The sequence below is a fragment of the Lactuca saligna genome, chromosome 5 (genome assembly GCF_052625555.1).
Source record: "Lactuca saligna cultivar CGN05327 chromosome 5, ASM5262555v1, whole genome shotgun sequence".
NCBI classification, from domain to species: Eukaryota; Viridiplantae; Streptophyta; class Magnoliopsida; order Asterales; family Asteraceae; genus Lactuca; species Lactuca saligna.
Window position 1 is genome coordinate 290,020,802 of NC_136421.1, and position 11,089 is coordinate 290,031,890.

An 11,089-nucleotide genomic window follows, 5' to 3' on the forward strand; every position below is an offset into this window, starting at 1 on the left:
GGTGGAAGGAGCGGGATGACTTGCAGCATCATATTCTTGAAGCTTGATGTTGGAGTTCGATTTATTATTCGGAGTGGATGAGGATGATCCGAAGTCAAAGGCAAACTTGGTTGTAAATGGCTTAGACTGAAATCGAACAGATGACATAAAGTGAGTATCCAGAACTGCGGTACCTTCATCATGTTGGGTTTTGAGCAATCTAACACTTCCTAAGTGTGCATGCAACCCTAATAAACCTTGGATCTATGTTTTCTTCTAAAATACATGCAAATAATAATTTCCAAGATTTCTTCCTAACTAGCATAGCATAAGAATTATGAATCATAAAATTGCTAGTAGAAGTACATACCTTTTGATAGTGGTTGATTGTTTGGAGTTTGAGAGCCAAGCACCAATAGTGTGAATGCCTCAAAGGGAAACACAAATCACCACAAACGTTTGGAAAATTTTGAGAGAGTAGTATACTTTCTTATGAAATCGGCCATCACTAAGTGTCACACAACTAGAGGCTACTCTTAGAGCCATATTTCTTGCATCATATGCTTCTTTATATAGTGTGCATGGTTAGGGTGAAACCCTAATAACCCATGTCTTTTCCTTTCCAAGGATCCATGGGTTAAAAGCTCCGTGGATCATCCATGGAGTTCCATATTAGCTTAGCCCATTAACAAATGAGTATTAGCCCACACTATATAAAATATAATAGCTCATAATTTAATCAGTCTTCTTTTTAATCTCTAAATTAATTCATAATTAATTTAAGACTAAAACTAATTAAATAACATGACTTCATATTAATATATTATAACTTATAATATATTAATAAATCGTAAGTATACAATTCTCATAAAATTATCCATAAATCGTTTGGGTGAAGTGCAACCCAAATGGACCATGCCGGGTCGGGTCAAGTATGTACCAAATAAGTTATGGACTTAGACATCTTATCCAACAGACTCCCACTTGGATAAGTCTAATAACTATATTTGCGTATGTTACTTCAGGAACCAACCAGCAATCGTAGCTCTTGAAAACTCTGTTGAACTATGAAGCGCCATTTTAGATAAGTGATCATATAATCCTCTGTTCTCATGATATCAGCCGGACAAATACATGGAACAACGTCGTACTTATTGTCCAGCAGTTTGTTTCCTGATTTTTGATTTGTTTGACAAAGAACTTAATCGAACACATCAATTTAGTTCTGACCGGCCGGTACATAGGTCACAACAAAATCATCGAGGGGCCCAGATATCGCTTCTATTTCTAGAAGGAACAGATAAACTTCGACTCATATGCTTGTTCTACTACTTATTGAATTGTACATAAAGGCACGTTTTATAACATCAAGTTACTGATGCATTTACGTGCAATCAATGCACAACCAACTCATAGGTAACAACTCATATCTCTAGGTTTGAAGATTTATATGATATTACCGTCTCACGATCACTCGAGATAAATTCCATGAAGTGATACAAGTGAGTGTGGGTTTATTCCAATACTCATAACTTATGAGCATTCATGAATGTTGTAGCAACCATTGCTATGACTAAACCCATTTAGCCATCTACAAACTCGATTCATGACAGTCTTGATTCATACCTACTTCCAACATATGAATGACTGTGGAGTGTTTAAATAACTTAGTCATTCGGAAAGAATAACCTTGCTATTTTGGAATTCAAAACATGCAAAGTGAAACACAATAATAATCAAATCCAATATGCTCTCAGAACCCTTTTGAATATAAATAGAACCACCTTTTATTTATCACCATATTGATTACACATTATTCATTGTATAATGTTTCAAACAATTAACTTAAGACTTGAATAAAAACGACAGTAGTCCCATGCTCCTGGCATGTACACTTTGTTTTTATAAACAATAATTATGCCATACTCCAAGTATGCACACTATGTCTGTCTATGATCCTTACATTGTGATGTAGATCAATTGAACATGATTCCAATGATACTCATTTCACAATCCCAAATCCTTATTGTAAATGTGAGAATCCCTGATTCCTATCATTTACCAAAAAATATGTTAGATTTTAAACTTTTATGCAATGTTCCTTTTGTAATGATTATTCACAAAGTCACCAAAACCTTGTCACCAGTCATTACAGAGTATTCCAAAGAAGGTCAACTTCTATGGAACGGAAGTCTCATATTCAAAGTACATTGCTTTGAACATCCTTCTTGCATTAAGGTTTTCTAATCTTACATAGATTGAATAACTTCCACCTATGGAGACATTTCCATAGTCTCATTTTGACTATGACTTCCGAACAAGAGTTACTTCTTTTCAGAACATGTCAATATGGTCCTTTCCGACAACTTACATCATACTTCCAACTTTCCCTGAGCAACCAATCTTTGGCGAACCTCAGATTTGTCCTTGACAATTGCTTAATCACTTTAGTCATATTTAGTTCTAGACTTTTCCCTTCTCAATGCCTTAAGCATTTGGAAAATTTAGAAAAGATGAATATTATAGCACATGCAGTCGATCCTATATCCGAAGCATATGGGACACGATTCATGATGTTTGACATAAAGACATGATACTAGACCAGTCTTTTGCTACAATATTTTTTTATTTGCCATGTTTTCAAAATTTAACTATGAAGAGGGATGTCGTAATCATAATCGAATTATGAAAACGCAATATATATAGAACTTCTTCAAGTTGAACCATTCCAACATAAAATTCATATATATATATATATATATATATATATATATATATATATATATATATATATATATATTCTTGACTAAAGATGATTAAAATCTCAATCTAAGCTTTAGAATTGAAATGAAGTATAATTTCCTCTCCCTTAATTATAGCAAAACAACTTTTCAACCCCTGCAACTTCACGAATTGAAACTTTGTTTTCTATAATTAACATTGCTAAATTGCAACACTAAACGTAATAATCATGCTCCCACTAACATGATGATTATCAGCATAACACTTATGCTCCCACTAGCTCTGACATATTTCCAGAAATCTGCTAGACTTCTGAAATTTAGATTCATACACCCTTTCTTAGATAGCTCACATTTGTGTCTAAACAATTTTCAGAACTATGAAAAGGGATGTTGTAATCATAGTCTCAATTGCTTAGGCATTTTCCATTTCTCACAAGTCCATGTTAGTGTGTCGGTTAACCACACACGCTCCACTAATGACTTTTGAAAATGCAAATAACACAATTGCTATCTACTTAAAATCTACTTAATGGAAGCGTTTCCTCACCATCATTTTCATGAATCGGAGAGAAACCTTATGACACTTAGATTTTATAGTGTATGAGTTCCTATCCATGTGAATTTGTCAAAACCATAATCACAAGATAAGGTTAGCGACAAATTCAGCCTTACATGGATTAAACTTGTTCAATCTTAGTTTCTTGTCACCTTGGTAGCACAAGGCCCACCAATGCTTCCAAGTTGAACTATGATAACTCACATGAAAATTCAACTTATTTGAAGTAGGTACAGAAATAAGAATTATGTCAACACGATAGGTTGCAAACCTTAAGTCGCGTGCTAGTGATAAATTACAGGTTTTACTCTTGATTAAATCTTGAAACTCTTTCATGATCTTTAAGGCTCCCACTGTCCCCTTGACATATAAGTTTTCCCAGTCAAGAACCATTCCTTGACAAAACAAATATTCAAGAGATAGTGCGGATTCTTATCAAGACTAACACTTTACACAATTGGTCTTAGTTGGTCTTTGTCTCATCCAAGACATCACAACTTACCAATCTCAAATGTACAAGAGTAGAAACATTTTACACTACATTTGATAAGTGTTTTAAACCTTACTTTATGTCTCTCAAGGTTACAATCTTGGAGTATGACTCTAAGAATTGTTTTGGAATGAAATATGGCTCATCTTCTTGATTTTAACCAATCCAACAATTCATGACCTCTCTTCTTAGCTATAACAATGCACTAAGACATCCTTAGATTATGAATTTGTGATATGGTTTCATAATCATTAAGATGATCATGAAATATGATACTAAAGTACTCTCCTATCCTTTCAGATTTGAGAAACTTTTATCTTTCTGCCTAATTTGATTCTTCTCATTTGTTCTGTCATACTAAGTATAATCATATTTACTAATCTTTAGTAAATCATGATAAATCAATCTTTGTGGTGGACCTTGACCAGCGCACACCCAGTGTACCTAATTCCTTAGTCCTTCAATTGACTTACATATACATGTGATCAAAGAATTAGTCTTAATTTTCAAAGATAAAAATTCTCATTCATCATACAATACAACTTGTATGATTCCAAGTTTCTGCCCAATTGAAACTTGGTGATGAAAAACTTTCTTCATTTGGTAAATTCAGACACTACCACAAATGAAAGAATCAAATCCACTTTCCAATATTGCTATTACTGGAAACATATAAGCAACAATTTTCCACAGATGCCATTGTAAGGATATTTTTAAAATAAATAAAATTAAAACCCTTTTTTTCTTTTATTTTAAAACTTTGCGGAAAAACTTATCCTTATAATCCACATGAAAACCTTGTTGTTATCTATTCATAAGCAATATATTATAACTCTTAAGCAACGGCTCAAAATTCTGATTACCGAACCATGCGATCGAAACCCACCTTCGCAATCAGAATCAACATATACTTACTTTAGGCTTCCTATCTTTTCTTTTGATTCTTAAAAACATCAACATGTGACCCATTCACATTATGTAATAAGAATCTCCAAATAGAAACTTAATAGAGTTAGTCAGTGGACTTTAACTGAAGTAGAGTCAAACTTTTTGACTTGATCAATCTTATGATCTTTCAGGTAAATATGGCAGCTTCGTAATCAGTGTCCTTCCCTTTGGAAATAAAACATATAGACCCTTTGGTAATGGCACATGAGACTATCTCATACCTAGCCTTTCTCTTTACCATTTGGTCAACCGAGTTGACTATAACCGATCCCTTTCCATTGGGAAGAGAAATACTTTTCTAGATATCCAATGCTACCATTGCCAATGTCCATTTAAGGTCTAGGAAGTTGATCTTCTAATAAAATTTGCTTTACTAGTGTTCCAAATCATTGCTAATTCCGCAGCACAAAGCAAATAGATAAGATCATTAAGGCTCGTGTCATAGTCTGTCTCATAGTAGTCCCAAAGAGACTCACTATGTTACTAAGAAAGTGATTAAACATCCAACTTTCATGAGACTTTGACACCCAACTCTCCCGACTTGTTAGCATGTGACTTTATCTCCAAGATGTAAGCACACATAGACTATGCTTGCCAATAGGGATTGAGTGACTTTAAACTTTTCAAGAACTTGTGGGTGAGGGAGAATAATTGGAGGAGGTGGAAGCATGATGTTGAGGGACACCATCTTCAAGAGATTTGGGAAGATCATAGTTGTCTGAACCAGACATCTATAATGGGAGAAAATCAAGTTAGTTGATTCAAAATCCTTAATATAACACCCAATATGAAATATTAAGGCTAGGACCCAACACAATATTTTATAATTTGGAAGAGGGATGTCGTAATCCAAGCTATAAAATATTTGAAGGTTGGCGAATGACGATTCACCAATTTCCACCATGAAAAATGAAATAATTTATTAGGTTTTAATTGGATTTGAAATTCCTAGATCTTTTGAGATTCATTGAACTTTTCAATGACATGTTTCAATCTCGAGTGTGCCCTCTCAAATTTTGTGACTGCGATGCCGAGGATCACAAAACAAGGTGTGAATAACCATACCAATTCACTTGGTACCCTTAATATTATCACCTAATCAATGTGCCGGTTAACCACACACACTCCATTGATCTAGGACAAACATTAAGTCACCCTTCGTGATCCTTACTAGTCCAAGTTAGTGTGCCGGTTAACCACACACGCTCCACCAATGACTTGGTAAGGTACAAAGTGTGAATTCCATGGGCTAGCACCAAATTCACATTTTTCCTAAAGTAACTAAGATTGGGAATTAAATAAAAATATTTAGTTACTTTATAATAATCATTATACTTTGAATGAGAATTTAAAGTCATTGTTCTACCCGTTCGGCTAACGACCCTCCACCGATCAAGCAAGCGGTGGGTGAGAGTGGACACCCATTAAGTTGCCATTTTATAGGCAACAACCTTATACCCACCTTATAGACCGACTTCGTGAATGAGGCCTACTAACGACAAAACGAGTTGTTCTTATACATATATATAATAATTAACCATTAATCTTATAATAGTATAAGGGTAGAATTTTAACTTTTAAAACTTCTAGGGTATGGAATTAAAGTTTGTGTGAGACTTTACAAATTCCAAAACTTTAGGGCAAGTTTTGAACAATTCATAAACTTTTGGATATTCATAACTTATGAGTTTTAATTAAGTGTTTAATACTTTTAATGAAGAGTCTCTTGGAAATCCATAACTTGAGGACAAGTTATGAAGTCCATAAAAGCATTTATTAGAAAAACTCTTCAAAAGTGTAACTTATGACTTCTTTCAAATACTTCCATCAAAGAGAGTAAGTCTCTTGAAAGACTAAGGATCCGGCATCATCATACCCATCTTGTTCAGAAAACCATTAAATTTGGTTTCGTCTAATGCCTTAGTAAAGACATCAGTAATCATATCGTCAGATGGAACAAAAATGAGTTCAATGTTACCGTTTAAAACATGATCTTTTATGAAATGGTACCTTATGTTAATGTGCTTTGTCATGGAGTGCTGAATTGGATTGTGTGAAATCGCAATGAAACTTTGAGAATCACAATAGAAAGGAATGTGTTGAAAGTGGTAACCATAATCTAAGAGTTTAGACTTCATCCATGGAACGTGAGATGTACAGCTGACAACAACAATGTATTTAGATTCCGCTGTAGAAAGTGCAATGCAATTCTGTTTCTTGGATGACTAACTAACCAAATGATCACCTAAGAATTGACATCCACCTGATGTGCTTTTCCTATCCAATTGTAAACCACCATAGTTTGAATCTGAATATGCTTGCAATAAGAAGCTCTTATTTGTTAGGTACCAGATTCCCAGATTTTTGGTACCTTTAAGGTATTATAAAATTTTATTAACAGTCAAAATATAAGACATCTTTGGGTTGACTTGAAATTTGGAAAACACACATGTAGAAAACATGATATTTGGACGACTAGCTATAAGATAGAGCAGGGATCTAATCATTCCTCTGTACTTCTTTTCATCAACTGCTACACCTGAAGGGTCGGCAAAGATCTTGTGACCGAAGCCCATGGGTACCTTGGAAGAGGCACATGTGTCCATCGAGTACTTTTTGAGGAGTTTCGAAATGTACTTCTCTTGGTGAACAATGTGTTAAAGATTTAAAAAAAATAACACGAAGATTGTGAGTTGTTATTGTTGTATGATATATGATCTGTTTTAATACTCTTAAAATATTTAACCATGTCATTAACTACTACATGATCAGTTATTTTTTTTAAAATATATTTAACCATGAAATACACGAAAATGTTTTATATATATGATAAATTACCATTTTATATCATTTTTGTGGGATCTTAGAATCCCGATCCTAATCTTACGATCTGATCTTACAAACCTGAGAAACGATTTTATGTAGGATCTTCGTCTTGACAACTTTGGAACCAAATATACCACCTTAGACATTACAAACAACACTTTAACCGAGTTTATGAGAAACACAATTTTCTAATGTAATATTTTCATATGAAAAACCTTATCTATCATTTTTTTAGTAATTATAACTAAAAAATACATATAAAACAGTGGATGGTCGTTTTATCACCAAAAAATTGAAAATGCACACTATCAGTTTTATTAAAAAAAATCTATATATCTACCTCTTCTAATAAATGAAACCTAAAAATAACACATGTCAAATTTTTAGAATGTTTCTTTGACACGTGATATTTTTCTATTATTATTATTTTTTTTTATAGTAACAAATCTAATTCAATTAAAATTCAAAATTTAAAAATACAAAATCATATCCTAATAACATTATTATGTTTATTTTGCTTAATAAATTAATTCATAATTACTTACAATCAATAATATACTTCCATTTTGATATTTATTATTTTCTATCTATATAAAATTTTTAAATATACCGACCGTGGTTTAAACGATATATTATAACCTAGTTAAGTTATGCTTTTGGTAAAATAAATATACCAAAAGAAATTCGAATGATGACTCTAGGGCGTGCAATTAATCATGACGAGCGCATGCCAATAAATACTAATAAATGTTTTCATTCCCTACCATATTTCCAATCAATTTTACAAGAGTAAAGTTCTAGTCCATGGTATTGGTAACCATCATTGTATTTATAGCGTGATATAAGATTATTAACAAGAAATTATATATCTCATGTTTACACACAAATATAACATTTTGACATTTTGACAACCCTTAATGGTTACAATATAAATACTATAAAGTTACAATATGAATAATTAAGAGGCGAATTTGTTAGTTGTTACTAATGAAAACATAGGTAAGATCTCTGAATAGTTGGAATGAACGATCAAAATGACAATTTTTACTTTGTGCATACTTAATATATGATAACCCAACGTCCACATTTCCATTTATCTTGCAAAAAGTATATATATATATATATATATATATATATATATATATATATATATATATATATATATATATATATATATATATATATATATATATATATATATATATATAAAGTTCAATAGAAAACCATTATTATTCAAAAAACTAATGAACCAAACTAAGCGTCGAAATTTTAAGCGATCAACGGTAAAAGAAAATGTTGTAAATTTTTACAATGGACGCACATGTACCGGATTATAATAAAACCCACTTCTTTTTTTTCATTAAAAAAAAAATTTTAGGCCAAGTTTTTTAACGAAAAAAATCCGAATATACCGTTGTTCACGATTTTTCGTCATCTTTCCATAAAGATCGATGATGATATATAAAAAACGAACTTTTTTTTTCTTCGAAAAACACCCACTTAATTTTCTTATTTTTTTCAATATTTAAGCTTTTTTTTATAAAAAAAAAACTAATTATTCCAAAAATATTAACTTTTTGTACTCTATTAGTAAACGTCAACACCAATTTAAAATTAAAAAATAATAAAAAAAACTCGAACAGTGTAGATTCACACTGTGAATCTATGTCACACCCCGAAACCGACGGTTGAAACGTTCCGGGGTGGAGTACATCATACATAGTATCACAACCAATGTACATAGCAGACATAGTAAACACAACCATTACATTACATATAAATATTTACATTTTTTTGAAAGCAAGATAATACATGTTTTATATATACATCAGTACGACCAAAAGTAAAGGTGGGACTTCTATATGCTTCATCTTCTCCAAAAGAACGCGGGATACCTGTCTAACGAGAACTTGAGAATACAAGTAATTTTAAAATATCAGCATAAAGCTGGTGAGTTCATAAACATGTTTTGTAAGGAAAACTGGTTATTAAATCTTGCAAAAATACTTTATTTCCTTTGATAAAGAATGTCGTAATATTGAAAACCATATTTACCGAGTTATGAAATACATATGCATGTTTTCCTAGAAAATCCCATATTTTCTAACAGGTTAGTCGATTTCCATGAGATAAGAAAAGCCCTGGTTATCACCAGTAAGATAAGAAAACCATAAGTTATGATCCCTGGATTACCCTCCAGTATGAAAGTAGGTAGTTTTAATACATAAAACTATTGGTTAAGATCCCTGGAATACCCTCCAGTACGAAAGTAGGTAGTTTTATTACATAAATAAAATTATGGAAGAAAGAAAGAAATGCGTGAACAAAGTTAGTTTATTCGTATTGTGAGTCGTATAACCATACTGATTTGACCCGTGACCTCCTTGACGTTCTTCAAGCGTCGATCGATTCCAAAATTTGTCACCCCAGGCGTGCCCGCCTAACTGTAGCTAGCAGTTTAGGTGTGGGATTGTCAGTCCCGAATAGATCTATCCACAAATTTCACGCTCTCCCTCCAGGAGACTCTGGTTATACTTCCGGAGAGGATTTACTGGTACCCCGAAGGGTATAACGAAGACAAGTCTCACAAGCTAGTATTAACTAATTCACGGGATAATAGATCGTTCTCGAGTTTCGAAACCGTTTGGAACAAAGTAGAGTATAAATAATTAATTACAAAGTAATTATTTAACCTGATACTCTAGATTAAACATGGATAAACTAAATCCGACATAGTTTATATTATTAACTGTGTACAAAATATGAATCCGTAAAACAAGTAATGAAGATCCCAAATTATTCCCATAATAATTTGAATGATTTGTTAAGTTCCCACGTTGTTTGAAAACCATGTAATTATATTCTGAAAAACCTCCCTTATGCTCCGCATATTACAAAAGAGATAAAGTATCTAAAAGTTTGTCAGAAAATCATATAATTACATCATTTTTTAAGTTACGAAAACCTTTATGGTTTGCTTGTATCCCCCCCCCCTCTCCTGAAAACATGAAAAAAACTCGGAAAAAGTGTATGGGTATGAACTCACCATACGAGAATGTGCCGGGTAGGATGCTAACTGCCAATTTATGACTTGAACACACGCGAGGATCATATGTAACATGAAGTGATACATAATTGTATCTAATTAGACATTGAACCACTAATTAAGTAAGATAATACACTCCGATGCGCGAAAACACTTTATCTCAAGTGTTGAAAATGATACAGGTTGCATCTAAGGAGTGTAGGGCCTTGATAAGGAGTTTACTCGTCAAGTGTGAGCCCCTTAGGTGTGTTTACGACCCAAAGACCATATCCCCATGAGTTTACGGCCGTAAACTCATGGGTGGGGTGTTTTTGGTTGATCAAAGGTCTTATATCACTTGGGGAAATATGCTAGGCTCAATTCTAGGGCATAGGAAGTGACTAGGGCTTCAAATGGACCCTTTAGGGGAGTTCACGGTTGTAAACATAGAGTTTGCGGCCGTAAACTCATACTTGCCCCTTCATTTCATGCTTTGATGGTTCTAGGTTAAGCATACAAGT